The sequence below is a fragment of the Manis pentadactyla genome, chromosome 4 (assembly GCF_030020395.1).
Source record: "Manis pentadactyla isolate mManPen7 chromosome 4, mManPen7.hap1, whole genome shotgun sequence".
In the NCBI taxonomy this organism is placed as follows: domain Eukaryota; kingdom Metazoa; phylum Chordata; class Mammalia; order Pholidota; family Manidae; genus Manis; species Manis pentadactyla.
This window is the reverse complement of record NC_080022.1, coordinates 143,708,732-143,728,035: the sequence shown is the minus strand read 5'-3', so window position 1 is coordinate 143,728,035 and position 19,304 is coordinate 143,708,732. Positions and strand designations below refer to the sequence as shown.

The following is a 19,304-nucleotide window of genomic DNA, read 5'->3' as shown; positions in this document are numbered from 1 at the left end:
AACTCCACTAATTCCTGTCTATTCTATCTTTTAGGTAAATTCTGAGGGCAAGAACCTCATCTACCTTGTCTACCTTTATATATATCCTCACTGCCAAGCACTCTTAGTAGGAGCCCATTAAATATTTATTGATCAAAGTAATAAATGAATGAATACATCCATGTCATTGTTACCGTCCTAGTCCACCTTACCACCATCTCTCACCTGGTCTGTACATAGGAGCCCAAGGGGTCTCTCTCTGTACCCCTTTGCTCCCTGTAATCTGTTTTATATTCTGCAACAAGAGTGATCATTCTGAAATGCAAATTTGCTTAAAATCCTTCAATGGCTTCCCATTGCTCTTAAAATAATATCTTAATGTGTCCCACAAAGTAAGTAAAACTTAGCAGTTTTGGCACTTGCTAGTTAAGTGATCATAAGATTGTTACTAAATATCACTGAGTCTTGGTTTCCTCATTTAAAAATGTGAACAATAATTATTCTTACCTGATAGGGTTGTTGAGAGGATTAAATAGGCTAATACATGTAAAATGCTTAGTGGAGTGTTGGGTTCTGTGCCCAATAAATGGGAACTACAATTATCAGGACCTGAGTGATGTTGTTCCTACCTGCCTCTTCCTGTTCCCTCATGTCCTGGCAGCCCCAGTAAGCTACTTTCAGATCCTGGAACATGCCATACTCTTTTTTATTCCTATTCCTCTTTCTGGTCCCAATGTAGAGTTTACTTCCTTTAAGATTTCCTTGATATCCCATGTCTGGTTCAGGTAGCCCTGCAGTGGGTTCCCATAGCCTGCTGTATGACCTTAATCATGGCATTTGTTACCACTCCTGGCATTGTGACTGGTACTTACCAATGCCTCCATTAATGTGTTGAATCAGCTCGAGGCCTACTGCATTTCTATTTTCCATGCTCTTTGTATATGTCATTTCTTCTTTATGTTGTACACAGAATATCTTGACTGCTACATCCGTATTTCCTTTCCAAGGGAATCCCTCCTGCAACCTCTGTTGAGGAGGCAGCCCTTGATAGCCAAAGTTCATATGCAGTTCACAGAGGTACACTTGCCTTAGCTGATTGGACCAGAATTGGCATCTGATGCAATCCAGAACCTGATTAATCTTACAACATACCTGGCACCAATAAAAGAGTAGATCCATCAGATTCTCACTCTCTAAAACTTGAGTTAGAAAAGGGGGAGAATGAAGCTATTAATGGCATGAACAAGAGCTAAAATGATGTATAAGGAAAACCCATGAGACAAACTCAGAGTCATGAGGGGTCAAGGCAAGCTAATATCTATCAGGAAATAGAAGCTATGAGGTAGAGGACATCAATAAAAAGCAAAGAGTAAGGAACCAGCCGGTAGTGGTAAAAGAGGCCCTGTCAAGAGGAGAATGGCTAAATCATGCTAATGATTGAGCATTAGGATTTAAATAGCTGAAATGCTGTCTCCTGCTCTTCTGGGCTGTTAGTTTACCTGGATTTCTATGATCTATATCTTTTAAATAAAATTGTTGAACTTCATGAGATGAGTTGTCCTTAGCAACCTACAGTGCCTACTGGATAAACCATTTCTCTCTTTTAGGAAAACCCAAGCATCCTTCAGGGCTGAATTTCTGGTGCTCTTCTCTGTTCTCTTTCTCTGTTAGAGAAGCATCTGCCATATTACCTATAATCATTGGTCTGTCTATCTGTACCATGTAGATATCGGACTGTGCATTTCAAGGACAGGGTATCTTGTGTGTTTCTCAGAAACGTATTCTCTCTAGAAGCATATTTGATATATAAAACCAGATGCTGATCTAAGTACGTTACATATTTAATTTTTTTGATCCTCATGAAAGCCATCTAAGTGGATAATATTATTTTCCTCATTTGACAGATGGGAAAAGTGAAGCACAGACAAAACCTTGCCAAAAGTGCAAAGGAAAGAGTTCCTGGATTCAAACCAGGAAGTTTGTTTTGGTACCAGAGTCCATGAGTTTAACGCCTATGCAATACGGCCTTGAACTAAAGGGGATTGCAGACAGGGAATAGTTGTTAATATGACTGTTTGAAAACTCTTATACAGGGTACAAAGTACCTTCACACGTATTATATGAAGACATCAGGCATCTCCTCACCCTCTGTGGTAAAGCAGCTAGCAGTTCTAGCCCTGAAATACCAAATACCCAGACTCCTCCTGCAGGCACAGAAAATGAAGTAGAAGGGCACATACAGACATATTTTGTAAACTTCATGGATCCTCAGAGGTGTTAATACCTGATAGGTTGATCAGATTTCTAGGCTAGTGTCTAAAGAAAGAATTGTATTAGAATATGAAAGCCTTTCCTCAAGGGCAAAAGAGCCACTTTCTCAGCTATTCCAAGAGAAAAGAGTCTTTCCAAAAATGGACGACTAAGGGTATGAATGGATAGAGTGGTGGGGAGGGTGGATAAAGCGGTGTTTCCACTTTGTACTATTGTTTTTTTTTTTTTGGTATCATTAATCTACAATTACATGAGGAACATTATGTTTACTAGACTCCCCCCATCCCCAAGTTCCCCTCACATATCCCATTACAGTCACTGTCCATCAACGTAGTAAGATGTTGTAGAATCACTGCTTGTCTTCTCTGTGTTGTACAGCCCTCCCTGTGCACCCCCGTCACATTATACATGCTAATCGTAATGCCCCCTTTCTTCCCCCCCCCCCACCTTATCCCTCCCTTCCCACCCATCCTCCCCAGTCCCTTTCCCTTTGGTAACTGTTAGTCCATTCTTGGGTTCTGTGAGTCTGCTGCTGTTTTGCTCCTTCAGTTTTTTCTTTGTTCTTATACTCCACATATGAGTGAAATCATTTGGTACTTGTCTTTCTCTGCCTGGCTTATTTCACTGAGCATAATACCCTCTAGCTCCATCCATGTTGTTGCAAATGGTAGGATTTGTTTTCTTCTTATGACTGAATAATATTCCATTGTGTATATGTACCACTTCTTCTTTATCCATTCATCTACTGATGGATACTTAGGCTGCTTCCATTTCTTGGCTATTGTGAATAGTACTGTGATAAACATAGGGGTGCATATGTCTTTTTCAAACTGGGCTGCTGAATTCTTAGGGTAAATTCCTAGGAGGGGAATTCCTGGGTCAAATGGTATTTCTATTTTGAGTTTTTTGAGGAAACTCCATACTGCTTTCCACAATGGTTGAATGTTCTATTGTTTTTAAAGGAATCTGAGTTTAGGGAGCTCTTGCAGATGCCTTTATTGGCAACTTCAACCATTTCTTTGGGTTGCCATGACAACAGGGAGTTATTGGTGAGTGATAAGGAGCCAGCTGAAAGGAAAGCTTTTTGAGGAATCCTGGGACAGTTGGGGTGGGGTGTGGAGCAGGTGTTCATGTAGTGGTATAGGACAAATCCAGATGCCTCCTGGCACCCTATGTGAGTAGCTTACTCCTAATTGCCTTCATCTCAGAGATCTGAGTGAATGGTGCAGGGGCGAGGGCTGAAGGTAGCAACTGCTTGGCACAAGAATATTCTCAGGTATAATGGTGCTGCGTAAGGACGGGAAAAGTATTTGGGCTCCTCAGAAAGTGAGGGAACAGCAGGAGATGCCTGTACCTAAGTAAAATTCACCCAGGAAGTGAGTGAGATTCCTGGTGACACAGCCATATGGCTTTTGCTTACTCCCATCCTGTGGGCAGTTTATTTATTTTGCAGAGCAGTTGAAGTGTATAAAGGATTGTGTTTTCCTCGTTGTCACATTTAATCCTTCCCCCATCCTCAGGCAGACTCTCAGATGAAGGCTCAAGGTGCCCCTACCTATCCTCCTGGCCTGAATTCCTGCCTAAGATCAAGGATATTGGCATTTTGCTACATCTCTCATGTTCCCCCAAGAGTAGGAGGCTCCAGGGGACCACAGCTGACTCTGCCAGGCACAGAGGGTTGAGTCATCCTGCAGGCGTCAGGGCTGTTAGCAACAGCTCTGCTGATCTGTATGCAGCTCCAATTCCCTCTCCAGTTCAGTTTTGGAGCTGTCTTGTTTCAGAAGTGAAGAACGGAACACAGATGGCTGGTAACAGGGGCCTTCTTTCCCACTGAGCCCAACCTGCTAATCCTTTTATAGGAGAAGAGAAAATAAATGGTGAATGGAGCAAAAAAGGAGAGTCAATGTCTGCACTGTTCTTTGAGTTTTGTTAGAAGGCTCTGACAACAACCTCCAGCTACCCATTATGTGTCCCAGGGCTAGTCCCTTCCTGGTCTTCTTTCGCCTCCTCCACTTCTTTTCTTTTCCTTCTTTCCATTTTTCCATCCCAGTTCCCTATTCTCTGTAGTAGTGTTGAATCTGATGGGGGTATTTTGCTGAATGCCTTCTATTTAACCAGGCAGTTCTAATCCATGCATGTAAAAGAAAATAAAATGCACTAGAAGTTCAGAGTGGCTGATCTCTTAGGAGTCTCTTTACCTCTTTATCTCTTGGAAGGACTTTTAGTTTCTTCTCTTCTACTGAGGTAGTTTAATGCATTACAAGGAACATAGGCTTTGGAGCCAGAAATGAACCAAACCCATCCTAAAAAATGAACAAATACATAAAAATTTTTAAAAATCTGCTCTGCCATTTACTAGGTGTGTGATCTGTGGCAATCTACCAAACCTCTCTGAGCTCCAGGTATGGCATCTGAAGATAAATATAACAGTATCAACTTTGCCAGTTGGTTTATAGATTAAATTAGAGGTACAACATAGTATCTGGAACATAATAAATGTGCCCAGTAAATGTTAACTCTCTCTCTTTTCTTCCAATTTCCTGCTGCTGTAGTACCAGGTCCCTGATTTTAAAGAATCTGAAAAAAGAGCTCCCATTGAGAAAGTTAGCTTCCATGCTTAGGTGCTGCTAATGCAGTTGAAGAAAGAAAGGCAAGTAAGTGGGAAGTGTGAGTGTTTTGCAAGACTAGAGAACCAAGACGTTGTAAAAATTAGCATGTGAATTTGCTAGTGTTGCTTTTCCCCAATTTAGGGATTCCTGATGGAGATGTTGGTTTTCTTATGTTGCTGCAGCAGCATGGTTGATACTGATTTATTATTCATAGAAGATAATATGCTGGGCTGCTGATTGACCTTAGGTAAGTTATTCTCCCTCCCTAGGTTTCATCAGAACAAAGGACTGCTCCTCTTCACTGCAGGAAAGGAGGAGGATTGGTTGAAATTTGTGTAAATTCCAGGAGAAAAGTTAAATATGATTTGATATCACCCTTGGCATTGAGCATACTGGAAATGTTTGAACAATCAGGTCAAATGCCACTGTTCAATTTATGTGATTACCAAAGACTCAGCTGACACAGGGCTGTGGTTTGACATGGTTCCTTTGTTCCATATAATAAACATGTGTAATGTCAATTATACTAATGTGCTTTGCTCTAGTTGTAACAAGACGGAGGCTGATGACGAGGCCAGGACCCTGTACCTCATTCTCTCTGACCAGGCACTCTCTGACAACACGTTTTTCCTGTCCTCTTTGTAACTGGTAATTAGGTTCTCAGCTGAGCTGTCAGGAATCTTGATAGGTTTCATAGGCAGTCACCATCTGACAATTTACAACTGTGGGCTTTTCACAGCTGGCATGTTCCTTCCCAGGTAACCAAAATTTCTCAATCCTAAGCAAATCCTATCATTCAAAGAGTCTGACCTGAGAGGAAAACCAGCTTTCTCAGTGTTATCCAATTCCAAAACAGAGTATTGGGTCCAGTGGTGGTGATAGGGAAAACCTCTGTATTCATCAATGTCCTCAGCAATAAGGGCTGACTCTATGGTTTGGCAATAGTGTGAGAGTCATCAAAGCCAGAAGAGGTATGGGAATATGGAGATTTCACATAGCCTTTCAAAAAGAAAAAGAAAAAAAAAAGATAATAAAGTTGCTTTTTTTGTTTGTTTTTAAAAAGTTCCCCCTTGCACAGCCAATAATTTGAAAGCAGATTTCCAACAGGTCTTCGTATATGTACATCCATAGCAACATTATTCACAATAGACAAATGGTGATAACAATCCAAATGTCCACTGACAAATGGATAAACAAAAGTGGTATACATATACAATGGAATATTATTCAACCTTAAAAAAGGAATTAAATTCAGACACAAGTTATAACACAGATGAAATCTGAAGACATTATGTACGGGAAATAAACCAGTCGCAAGAAGACAAACATTGTATGATTCCTCTTATATGAGGTAACTGGAGTGTCAAATTCATAGAGACTGAAAATAGAAAAGAGATGACCAGGTACTGGCACAGGGGCAGGGAGGGAATGGGGTGGTATTGTTTAACAGGTGCAGAATTTCAGTTTGGGAAGATGAAAAAATGTCTAGAGATGGACAGTGGTGATGGTTGTACAACAAATATGAATGTACTTCATGTCACCGATCTGTGCACTTAATATGATTAAAACAGCAAATTTGTTATGCATATGTTACCACAACTCCATTTGGATTAGGGTACATAGGTAGTTGATTAAAGAAATCACCACCTGTATGAGTCAGAGGCTCCTCAGATGGGCTCTCATGCCTGCCTTGTCATAGCAGTGGCCAAACTGTACCATCAAATTGTGCTGCTGCACTGCTTGTGTGTTTTTGCTGCCTCGCACCCATTGCCTCTCTTTCTGATAGTTGTATCTCCATTGCTGGGAACTAGCCTATCGGAGTCTACGTGGTTCTTGTGAAGTTGACTCTCCTCTGCACTCCTGAAATGGAAGGTATTTATCAGGCCTCAGGCAGTGTATGGCATTCCCCCAGGTCTGCTTCCGGTGGGACGGGCACATGATCCAGTTAGAGCCAGTGAGAGACAATAAGATTTTTGCTGTCAATTCGGGGAAAGAAATTCTCTTATTTTTTTCCTGAATTTGAAGATCACAATAATGATAACAATAATAATGAAATAGTTAACACTCACTGAGTGCTTACTGTACGCCATAGAAAGTTATGAACACTGAGTTGATTTTCTTCACTCCTTGCAATACTATATTGAGTAGCTATGACTATTATTCCCTTTTTACAAATGGTGGAATTGAGGCATAGAGTGTTTTGATTAACTTGTTAAAGGTGTCATAGCCAGTATGTGGTGAGGCCAGGTGTCAACAAGCTTTCACACTAAACCACTGCACTTACTGCCTTGAGAAGATATAAGACCGGAAGTGCTGATGCCTCTTGCTGTGAAGCCCCAGACCAAAGGTAACATGATGGAAGTCCTAGAGATGAAACCAGAGCATTTAAGCCCTGGAACTAGTTCTGCCCAAACCCAGCCCTAACTCTGCACTTCTTAGCTTGTGTGAGCCAAAATATTCCCATTTTTCTTAAAGACTTTGGGTCTGGTGTCTGCCACTTGAATCTGAGAGTCCTGAATGACTTAAAACTGTTTATTTGTTGGTCTTTCCCATTAGGCTGTGATCTCAAGAATAGGAAGATGGTATTTTATCCATCTCTAAATCCACAGAGTCTAGCATAATCCATATAACTGACAGTCAATAACTGTTTTCTATTCCTTATCACATAAACATAAATGTATTAACTCCTGATTACATAAACATTTATTGTGGGTCATCTGTGTGTCAGAAATTGGTTTAGCTGAGGGAGATGGAAATACGAATGAGTGAATAAGAGCTGTTTTCCTGGAGTGCATGGAAGAATAGCAACTACAAAGGTTATTATGATAGAGAACCCTAGGAAAAGATACACACATATGCTAGAGTTCCCAGGAAGTTGCTGTCAACTTGACACTATGTTCCTCGCTGATGGGCATTTTCTGGTTCCTGCACATGCCAGATAGTTTCAGGATTGTCTAAGGTTCCAAGAATGTCTGGAAGGAACCTGCCTCCCAAATCAATGTACATGGCATATTTATACCTGGCCCATAGAGTCATATGAAGTCTATGTTTTTGGCTGTGCTTCTCTGTGTTGCTTGAATGAGTATGCCCTACCTATATCTCAGAGTTATGGTGAAGATCAAAATGGGTCATAGAAATGAAAGGTCTATTTTATTCAGGTGACAGTTGCTTTTTTTTTCTTGATCACAGCAAGTACTAGCATATTCTACTCTAGCTAGCAACTCCATAAAAGCATATCACTTGTCAGTACTATTCTACTCATAGTGAACATCTGTTGTTTTTGTCTGTCCAGAATATCTCCCTCTTCTTCTGGCAAAAAAGTGCTCTACATTCCTTAGCAGAATTTTTTCTCCATTAATCTATGTAGTTCTTGTGGAGCTGTTACTCTGAGCCTCTTGCCACAGGGTAGACACAAAATCCCAGCTAGGGCAATCAAAATATTTACCCCCTGGTGAAGCTACAAGCCTGCAGAAGGGCATATTACACAGGGCCCAAGCTGGGTCACTCAGCTGTTCCTCTAGATTTTACATATTGTTATGTGAGAATGAGAAGGTTTCCTTTGCCTTTAGGGTCACTAAACTGGGATAATATAAATCTGGACTTCTGTGACCATTCCTCCCATTCCACTCTGCTCTGCACCCCAGACCATCATCTCTCTGCTGCATGAAATAAACTATGAAGATGGAAACTCATCTGGGCATCAATGTGAAGCTTGCTTAAATTTCTCATGGAAATAGTTCCATAAATCCCAAATTCTGATCTGCTCATGCTCACAAAATCCAAAATGCCCTCAATTTCTCCATTTACAATATTTTACATTTCTGTGTTGAGAATGTTCATGAAGAGGAAAGATAAAGGATGAATCTCATGATCACGATTTATATGAGGCCATTTGATAACTAGACTAGACCTCTGTCCCCTGCTCAGGGGTTTGGGGCAGCAAGTAGAAGAGAGCAGGTTATGTAGGAAAGGTCACATAGCAGGTAAACTTAAGTGGTTGTATAAACCTGAACCTTGGAACAGGGGCTCCTGTCACTAGTGATCATAATGCAACATATCAGTAAAAGAAAATTTGATTATAAACCAATATTAGAAATCTCCTTGATTCATTGCCTATTTGTAGACAGTATTAAAGGCAGCATTCAGTGTTGGGGTATATTAAACTAGGTGGCAGCATCTGAATCCCCCAACTGTACTCTCCCCAGTACAAACACAGACAACCTTATAACATAACCCAATGTATAGAGAAAAATAGCTAAGCAGTTGGGGGCTGGGTATGGTGTGTGGAGAGACAGAAAAAGGGGAGACAGAAAGAGAAAACACCTAACAAAACTCTTTGAATTCCTGGGGCATTGGCTTACTGGATCGAATACATTTTTTTTCCCCTTAAGCTAATTTGCAATGTCACTTTCAGCCAAAAGACTTCTTACTGGTATAGTATTACTACCTAATAAAGAGAAGGCTAAAGAGGAAGCCCAAAGACAATCCCAGGACAATAAAATATCAACATATTTTTTGTTTTGATTGCCAGTTGTTTGTTTCATATCCTATGTGCCACAACTCTGTTAGGAATTTGTGTCTTTTCTTTCTTAATCCTGGCAGATGTCAGCCAAAAGGAAGGCATGACAAGATCACCAATCAGTCCTGAAAATACATTCCAAAAACCTCTCAGTACACAAACATGCTGCCCAACCCTTCCCACGTTCACAGATGATCCAGACAATTATGATGCACTGATCATGGGTTATCTGTCAGAGGGTAGCATCAGAGCAGTGGAATGAATACCTACTTCCCTACCCGTACACAGTAAGAGCAAATACATTAAGACATTTTGTATGGGCAAGGCTCTTTACATGTTATTTAATTCTCACACAGCCCTCTAAGGAGGGTAATGTTAACCCAATTTTACAGGTAAGTCTGGTTATGAAATTGACACAAAGTGGCATAGTCAATGACACTAATAATTGATGGAGGTGGAACTTCATAGCCAACGTTTTTAACTACTGCTGTACTAATTTCACATCCATTACTTGATATCTTCAGGGCTGGATTTCTTTTAGATTCTGGTGCAGCTGATTTCACTTATTCATGCCTTGCTGCAGATGCTTATCTGATAGAAACCTGAGACTGACAGGTTTCTAGGTCAGGATTTTCTTGAACTCAGTTGTATTCCACCACTCTTAGGGTAGCTTGGGCCAGCATTTATCTATTCCTGTGGTTAAAATGAAAGAACCTGCTGCCTCCACATATGGGGTATTTGTAAAGGGTTGTCATTTTATAAGTGTTTACAGAATGAACCCAATTATATGAGAATACAGAGCTCAAGAACAACTCTATACATGATGAGCTTTGTTTTCCAGCCTATGATACCATGCTTCTATTAGGCAGCCTTTTGTAGATATGTCTGAGTGACATATGACAACCAGCCTCAAACCCACCTTGGTTGGTTCTGGGACCTAAAGACAAAAAATATGAATGCACTGAATGGGCTTCCAGTAATGTATTTATTTATTTACTTGATGATTATTGGTTCCATGAAGTGCTTTGTCCCTGTTTCTAAACTGAAAATTCTAAGACACATCCCTCTCACCAAAGACCGTCTCACACACTTGGTTTTATTGGTTTTTGCCTCCTACTATGAGGAAAAAGATTCCTTAAGTAATCATAATGTTATGGAAACACTTATACACTAGCATGGAGAATATAGGCAATGATTCTGTAACATCTTACTATGTTGATAGATTGTAAGCACACTAGAGGGAGTGAGGAATTAATAATATGGGTATCTGTTGAATCATTGTGTTGTATATTTGAAACCAACTTAAGATTATATATCAACGATACTTTAATAAAAATAAAACACCTCCAAGATTCCAAAAGAAACAGCCAATTCATTCTTTTTCACACATGCAAAGCCTTTCAGATTCTGTGAGAAAATAATGGCTTCTTTTAAAAATCAATTTTGAATTTTGAAAATAAAAATGGAAATGTGATGCCAGAAAAAAAAATGTGTACACTACTTAATGCTGGATGGACATATCGCCATGACCAATGAAGCTCCCCACCAGATTTTAGGATTTTAGTAGGATTCTGGTAGAATGCAAAAGGAGCGTTTTCTCTTGCTGTTTCTCAATATGCACATATGTGCACATACACACATGTGCTTTAGAATTCAAGTTATCTATACATATTATTTGCATCATTCCTGTAACTATAAATTTTTTAACTAAAAGGACTCTAGAGATCATTTTAGCCTATTGTAGTTTGATAGGAAACTGAGGCTCAGATAAGTAAAAATTAAAGCCTGGCTCAGTACATCATTATTTGCTCATAGGTTGTTTTGCATTGTTACTGAAATGTTTTGTGCGTACAGAGCTTATCTCTCAAACAGGATTTAGAGTTCCTAGCATTAAAAAAGGGGGGGACTTAAAATTCAGATTGAACCTGTACTCTACTCTTAACTCTCCACTTACCAACTGAGAGATGTTGCACAGTTAACGTTTTGGAGCTTTCCTCCTCTGTAATGGGAATTGTCATCATCTTCTTTCAGGGTTGTTGGGAAGATCAAGGGGATAATGAATGTAAAGCACTTGCTTCATACGGTTCTAGGAACACAGTAACTGTAAAAGTTAGTTTCTTTTGTCCCTTCTGTATTTTACTTAAGTCTAATACAGTAGAAATCCAACAAGTAGTTGTTAAATCAAGTTGAATATGACTTGGTCTTACACTGAGTGACAAAATATGGTTTCACTGGGTAGACACTGTATCAGTCAGTGCACCTATTTACACATTAGTTTTTCACATACAGATACATGTATGGTAACAAATACACTAATATTACACATAGTCAGGCATCTCTTACATACAATAGAAATATGTACATGGCACCAAGCTGTCCTCAGTTGGTGGTGCCAGGAGTATAATATGATGGAAAGAGTGTGTGTTTTTGATTCATTACAATGAGGTTCAAATTCTAGCTCACTATTTATTAATGTGATCTTGGGCAAGTGATGTAAGCACTTTCAACCCTGGTTTCCTTACCTATAAAATGGAGGTCATAATAATAGTATCTACCTCCCAAGTTTGTTGTGAGGATTAAATAGACAATTATGGAAGGAGCTTTTTCTTGGTTTTGTCACTGCTTAGATAACTTTTCTATCAAGGTAAAAGACAGTTGGTACCCATTCTTCTTCCCAGAGTTTTCTGACTACAATTTATAGGCTCAAGGGATATCTAACTGAGATACAAGAAGATATCTCAAGGGATATCTAACTGAGATACAAGAAGATATCTCAGAAGGTGACACTTGAGTTAAATCTTGAAGAATATTAGCCAACTAGAGAAGGCATTTCAGGCAGAAGAATGTAGTGCTACATCCTGAAGACAGCATATTGTCAGTTAGCAGAAGAATAAATAGTTCAGTATGGTGGGAACATCCTAGATAAGGCTAGAAAGGTATGTAGAGGTTTTGTCTGGATTTTACTTGGAGAGCTTTGGGAAACCAAAGAAGAGTTTTAAGCAAAGAAATGATACATTTGGCTTTTAGAAATTGCATTTTAGGAAGATTAAAACCATTCACCTCAGTATAAAGAATGGAGCAAGCTGGGAGGCAAGGAAAGTAGTTTGAAGGCAATTATAGTACCCCAGGTGAGAAACTGAGGTATGAACCACCATAGCAGAGGCAGTGGGGATGAATGGGACAAATCAGAGAAATGTTTGGGAGTTAAATCCACAGAAAGTGCAATGTCTGCACCTATTCTAAGCATTGACGTACTATTTTCCTGCCATTGAGGAGTACAATTTTCTTTTTTTGGATAAAATTGAAAAAATAACTGATATGTCTTGCAGTATCTTTACTAACGATACTTTACTGCTGAACAAATTTGACATTTAATAAACCCATGTGTATGTATGTGCGTATGCTGAGTGTGTGAGATTTTAAGAAGTTGAGGAGGCCGATCTATTAGCATCAGATCATAGGCAAAGACCTGGAAGAAGAATAAAAAAGATAGCCAGGGTCTCTTAAAATGCCCTATGTGCTGGGAAAACATAGTGGGGGTGGGTGCTACAATTTATAGTAGAAGTGGAATTAAGTGCGCGAACAAGGTAGTGGCAGATACAAAATATTATAAAATACCACCTACACAACATCAAACCTTTAGATTTAACTAAGTTTAAAAGAAATACGGGCATTGAAGGAAATGTGAAATGACATTGTGATGATGCAATTGGCTGAGTCCAGAAAGTGGAAATTCTACAGAATATATATAATCTGATTTCTCCAACAAAGAAACTGCACACAAAAAAGAAAAACTGAAGGGGAAATGTTATACATGAAAAGATACTTAAGAGACATATTTATCAATCAAATACAAAGCACACAACTTATTCAGATCCTTATTCAGATCCTTATTCAGATAAATGGACTATAGAAAGACATTTTTGAAAGCTGTTGGGAAAAACTGAATATGAATTCGGTATTAAATGATATTAAGGATCTATTGTAACGGTGTAATAATGATATTGTGGATATGTTAAAAGTATTTGTTAGAGATACATATTGAAATACCTACAGGTGAATGTTAAGATAGCTTACTAAAAATTTATGTAAAAATACATCAGGGGGTTGAGAAAGGTTATGGGAGAATTGGTGAAGGAAAATGATTAAGTACTGATAACAGCTGAAACTGGGTGATGGACACATGGAGGTTTATTAGTCTATCTATCCTATTTTGTATGTATTTGAAATTTTCCATAAAAAATTAATAACAAATACAATGAGAAAACCTGAATTTCTTTCCATTCCAATATGTTACTAAGGGAACATGGTGTTACATTTTCAGAAGAAGGGATCAGGGTTGGACGGGCATCATTGAAGAGGTGGATGCTGGAAAAGGGACCGCAGGGACAGGAAGATAAAAAACTGTTTTTGTGTGGTGTTGAAAAAGCCGAGGAGGAACACAGTTTCAAGATGGAAAGAGTATTGATTATGTCATTATTGCAGGTGTCAAGAAGGAAAGGATTAAAATGACTCTCCTAGACATAGCCACTAGGAAGTCACTCTTGACCTTGGCATGATCAGTTTCAGTGGAGGTAGGTTGACAGACACCTTTTCAAAGAAGTTGTCTATAAAGGGGAACATTGTAATCTTTCTTTCACAAGGAGAAACCAGGGCATGTTTTTATGCTGAGGGGAAGTTGCTATTTGAGAGTGGTTGACAGTATAGGTGAAAAGAGGCACAACTGACACACAGAATAAGGACCCTTACTATAGGAGGGAATATTTAGAACAAATTATATGTATGTACCACTGAAGCAGATGGCTTGTTTTTCTGATCACCGTCTGTGTATTTTCTTAGTTTACCTAACTTCCAATAACTGTTCTGGAATACATTTTTACTCAGAAGTCTCACACAACAGATTTATTGCAGTTGTTTTATTGGTTGAAGAACCAAGATTTTTTATTACTGCACATAAAGCACACCGTTTGGTTTTTGTTCTTTGTAATCTGCTGAAGGGGTTTTCCTCTAAATAGAACTTTTCATCACACACAAAAATCAAGAAGCTCTACCGCTTCCCTGCATTAGGACCCTTAGGACTCTTTAGTTTATTGCTCGTTTCAAAAACTACTTGTTACTCAACCTAAGAAAACCCTCAAAAACTTTTCAAGAATTTATCTCTTCTACCATCACTTATAAATAGGCCGGTTTAGATCTGTATATCCAACTCTCATTACCGTCCCCAAAATTGGTATAAACTTTTAGAACCTTAAAACTCCATTACCTACTGATTACGCTGACCAGTTTATCTCCGAATTCCAAGAAGTGGTTGAACTAGGTGTGTCAGGGCAAACTTCTCGTTCGCAGGGTTAATCGCGGGGGCGCAGGGGGTGGCGCGGATGTTTCAGGAGTGGGAAAAGGGAAGGGGAAGGAGTGCAGATTTCTCTTCTTTCTCGGATTTCAAGGTGAAATGACTGCACCTAATGCCCGCGTGGCAGAAGAGCTTCGCCAGCTGCGTGAAGCCGAGCTGGACAGAGGCTGGGACTCTCTGGGAGACTCCGCCCAGTGCAAGTACTAGCGCGCTCCCGGGAGTGCGCGCACGCGTACGCAGTCGTGCTCGCGCAGGGTCGGGCCTGTCAGGCGGGAAATCTCGCGATATCGGAGACTGGGATGACTGTCGGGAGGAGGGGAGTGGTGTCGGGGCAGGGGGGGAATCTGGGCAGCGGCTGGGCTGTGTGCTACAGGGCTCGGAGAGAGAGAGGGAGGGTGGCAAAGAGAGTGAGTCGGTGCCGCCGCCTGTCTAAGGAGAGAGGAGGGGTCCCGCTTGCCTGCGCCCTTCGCTGGCCGAGGGCACGAGACACCAGCGAACCTCTGAGGCCTCCCGGCCCCTGGGGACCCCGCCCCGCCGCCGGCCGACTGGCCCCGCGGCCTCTCTTCCCTTTGTGAGCGCCCCCTTCCCAGGGGTGGTGGTGGTGGCGGAGGGCTGTCCGTGGGCCCGCCCGCCGAGGGGCCGCGGCGGGGGACCGATAGGGCCTCGGCTGTGTTAGGGCGCGAGGCGGCCGAGGCCCGGGCCGGTTACCCCGAGGCGGCAGCGGCGGCTCCCGGCACTTACACGCGCCATCTTAGTTGAGCCCAAGCGCTGAGGGCGCCTCCTCGACCCCGGTCGTCCCCTCGCCGCCCCCCCCCCCCCTTGCCCCTTGTCGCAGAGCTTGGGCTGGGCGGCTTGCTGGGGCTTGGGGGGGGCGGTGGTGTGTCGCCTGGCCCCCTCCTCCTCACTCCTTGCTCTCCAGCGTAGCGGCTACCCAAGCGCTCCCCGGTAGCGCTCCTACCCGGACCCGTCGGCGAAAGGGTAAGGGCACCGCTGCTTTGGGGAAGGGAGACATGGAGGGGGCGGGGAAATTCGGCCCGCTCTGGCCTCTGCGCGGAAGGAGGGATGTGGGGGTGGGGTGGGGGAGGGAGACAAGGAGGGTCTGTGATTCTGTGAGTGGGGTGAAGAAGCTGTTGAGTTGGGTGTCCTCCCATTTTGAGGGGCAAGAGCAATTATGTTCCTCTTTCCTGAGGGTCAACGGAAGGGGTGGTGGAAGGGGATGTCTGGAGGAAGGTGTGGCCCTCCTAGGGAGACTGAGTTGATGTGCACCCCGATTTAAAGGAGCGAGGTCCTTTTTCTTCTGGTCCCTCTGCTCCTCCCTCTGCTCCTTTGTAGTGTCTGTGCGTTCTCGGGAAGGGAAACTGCTCTGGGTAGCCTGCTGGGTGCATCCCTCCCCAGCTCAAGGAAACTACATCCCTCTTCGTAAGGATGATGGAAGCATTTCTCTCCCCCTACCCTTCCTCATCCTTTAGTCTGCTGCAATGCTGCAGAAGTCCAAGGCAGTTCCTTCATACACAGACCCGTGGATGCACTGAAGGGAGGGGGAGCAGGAGAGGGAAATAATGGCGCTTTCCTTGGAAAGGTTACCCTTTTTCCTTGGTTTTAAGTCGATAACAGTACCGGTTTAATATTCTTCCCCTGAGATTTGTCCCTGGGAAGAATGTCTGTTCCTGTTATTATTGTTGGGAGATACGGCCTCTCGAGAGGGACCCAGCCAATATCAGAACAGTTTTGATGTCTTTTAAGCACTGTGTTGACTTGTTTTTGTGAGCATATTGGGCGTTCGTTAGGATTCAAATAAAATTATTTTGTATTCCCTCATTTCCCTCTTCGTTTCCCTTCCTATGAATTTTGTAGCTCTTGAAGAAGTATTAAAGATAAATTCATACAGACAGGCGGTCTGATGGGTAGGTATTCCTTCTCCCAGAGCTGTGAATTTTTAGGGTTAATATTTTGTATAACATTGAAATTGGAATTTTTTGAAAATGATCAGGTTACAGACCTTCCTGTAGCAAATAATTTGTCTCTTAAGGAAATGAAGAAAGAAAACATTAATTTGCCCAATCATGTTGTGATAGTATCTATATTCCGTAGTCATTTTTCTAGTTCTTTTGCTTCATTTATGTTTGTTTAAAACAGATCATCTTATCTGGGTTACAGTAGTACTTGTTGGTTTTGTCCCTAGTAAAGTAGAAATAAATGATTTTAACATTTTGGAAGTATGTTTCTAAGTGCTTTTTCTGTGACCAGAGTAATCTTGAGGTCTATCAGATATGTTTTTAAGTATTTAGAAGTGATTTAAAAATGTTCCATATATGAATATGCAATAGAATAATTTTTTTCACAAAGTGATGAAGATGACTAAAATATGTACAGATCTGAGTTGTCTTCAAACATATTTTACTAACAACTTGTATTTTGTGTTTAAGCTTTACTTAGTGAGTGAATTGTTTTTTAATATTTCCAAATGCCATCTACATTTCATGTCCTCCTTAGAGCTTTTTTGGTGTGTCTGATGCATTTTGAAACTTATTTTTTTAAGACGGGGATTTAAAGATAGTAGTAATAGTGTTAGGCACTTGTTTACTTCTGTCAACTTATTTCATGATTTTGTTCTAGGGAGACACATTAATGGTATGTTAAATCGGTTTTATTTTTCCTCAGAAATGGAACTCTATTCCCTTTGGATTATTATCTGAATTCATTTAAACTTAAACAGCACTTCTCATTGGAATCTTCATATCATAGCACGAAGCTGCATGTTGTGTGCAGTTTTCTCCTTAGTGGCAAATTATGCCATAAAGTGTAATTCTCTATGTTAAGTTTTTTGTTGTTGTTGAGAATTCATATACTAGCATGTATAAACTAAACATACTGCTCAGTAAAAAGTGACTGTTATTGTCTTGGAAAGATCCAAGAGAGGATTTGTCAATAAAGGCTACAAAACTTAAAGGATGTACACAGGATATAGGTAAACTTGCTGTATTTCAGCATGTTAGAACTAAGAACTCTTGAGGACAACTGAAAAGAAATCCTGCTTTCAATGGCTGGTAGGAATTCTGCTAAAAATGGTAAAAGTATATTCATGATCAATTAGATAAACTGATTATTAAGAAAAAACTTGCCTAAGGGTTATTTCAGCTGACCTCTGATGCTGCTTACAGAAAGGAATATTGAGAGCTGTTTGTCTGGGTTGGTTTGGTACTTATGTTTCTAAATAGTTCATCTACAAAATGGCAGTGTACATCACTTCCTGTTCTTTCACAGCTGCCTCTTTCTCTGGATTCTTTTTTAATGACTTAATTTTTGGCATTCTGGTATCTGATTTGTTAATTTGGTTATTTTCATGTTTTATAGATGGACAAATTTCTAAGAATTAACTGGGTTTAAAGGCATTGAATTGTCAATAAGATTAGCTTGACAGTAACTAAACTTCCTTCCAAAACAAATTTAAACTCTGAGAGGTTTTAAGGCGGTTTAAACAGCAGTGTACAGCACCAAAAGTATGAGTAAACTGAACAGAAAATAATTATTGTATTTTTATAGTGTAGATTTTGTGAGAACTGTGGATATGGTAGTTAATTGAATGTGGTTAATATAAAACAAGCTTTCTGTATTTCAAGGCATATATATATATATATATATGATACTTGGTCCCATGTTATAATGCCATCCCACTAATTAGTTACAGAATACCAGAAAGACTGGATGCTTGTAACTAACCATAAAGAATATAACTTATTTTGAGAATTTGTTGGTACTTAGTAGATATGAATACTTAGTAAACCCAGACGTTATCTAAGGGCCAACTGTTGGCATTGAAATTGGAGTTGAGATTAATCTGTTATACAAATTACTTGGAAATAAATTCTGTGTTTTTCATTGGACTGATTTATATATTAAAGTCAGTCATTTTTTTCTTTGTATTTCTTTTGTTTATCAGTAGTTTCCAGTACAGTAATTGCATTCATACTAGTTTAACCTTTTAGAAATTGGGAGCTTTTTTTGGATATGTTTTAGTTAAGGGCTACTGCTCAGTTAAGGATCATATATGAATGAATTTTCAAAAAAGTGTTATTTTTGTAGTTATGTCTTGCATAAAATTGCAATTTTTTTCCCATTAAATAGAGTGCCAGTGACTGTTCATCTACCTTTAGATTTCTGTACAAGTTCAGGGCTGGATTTTTTTTTTTATATTCTTCAAGTTTTCAAATTCTAAAAATGTAAGTGAAAAATATACCAACCTGTGTTATTTCATCCCATTATATTTTCACTGTTGAGTTAAAGTATTTTAACTTTTAGTGATAAAAATTGGTGTGTTTAATTTCATTAAAGATGTTTCATGCCTTCTATAAAGTCCACATGAATTAAAAAGGAGTAGTAACAGTTATTTTCAATTGGGATGTATCTGTCAACATTTGGTAACAGTTCTCTCTGAGTCTCTTCCATTTGTGCTAGAAGCAGACTTTTTGTTCTGAAATACAGTCTAAGGCTGCATGCATCTTACCTGGTGACAAAATCAGGTGCCTGTAAAAGGTGAAAAGATTTTTCAAAATATAAGTACCTGGCATGTAAATAA

The 19,304-nt window shown here is 40.1% G+C and overlaps 1 protein-coding gene and 1 long non-coding RNA gene across 4 annotated transcripts in view; one reads left to right on the top strand and one right to left on the bottom strand.

Annotated features, from left to right (window-relative positions):
• Nucleotides 1-3,903: 3,903 nt before the first annotated feature.
• On the bottom strand, nucleotides 3,904-14,894 carry LOC130683464 (uncharacterized). Its single transcript, XR_008997222.1, has 3 exons — nucleotides 14,659-14,894; nucleotides 11,333-11,464; nucleotides 3,904-4,100 (listed from the first exon to the last, which is right to left on the bottom strand). It is a non-coding gene; the product is annotated as an uncharacterized LOC130683464 (long non-coding RNA).
• Nucleotides 14,895-15,101: 207 nt separating this feature from the next.
• TAOK1 (TAO kinase 1) overlaps nucleotides 15,102-19,304 on the top strand; it is a 170,630-nt gene continuing 166,427 nt past the window's right edge. For all 3 annotated transcript variants that reach the window (XM_057501085.1, XM_057501087.1, XM_057501086.1), the window contains exon 1: nucleotides 15,102-15,706. The gene's annotated coding sequence lies outside the window, so the exon portion shown is untranslated. The remainder of the gene's footprint in view (nucleotides 15,707-19,304) is intronic.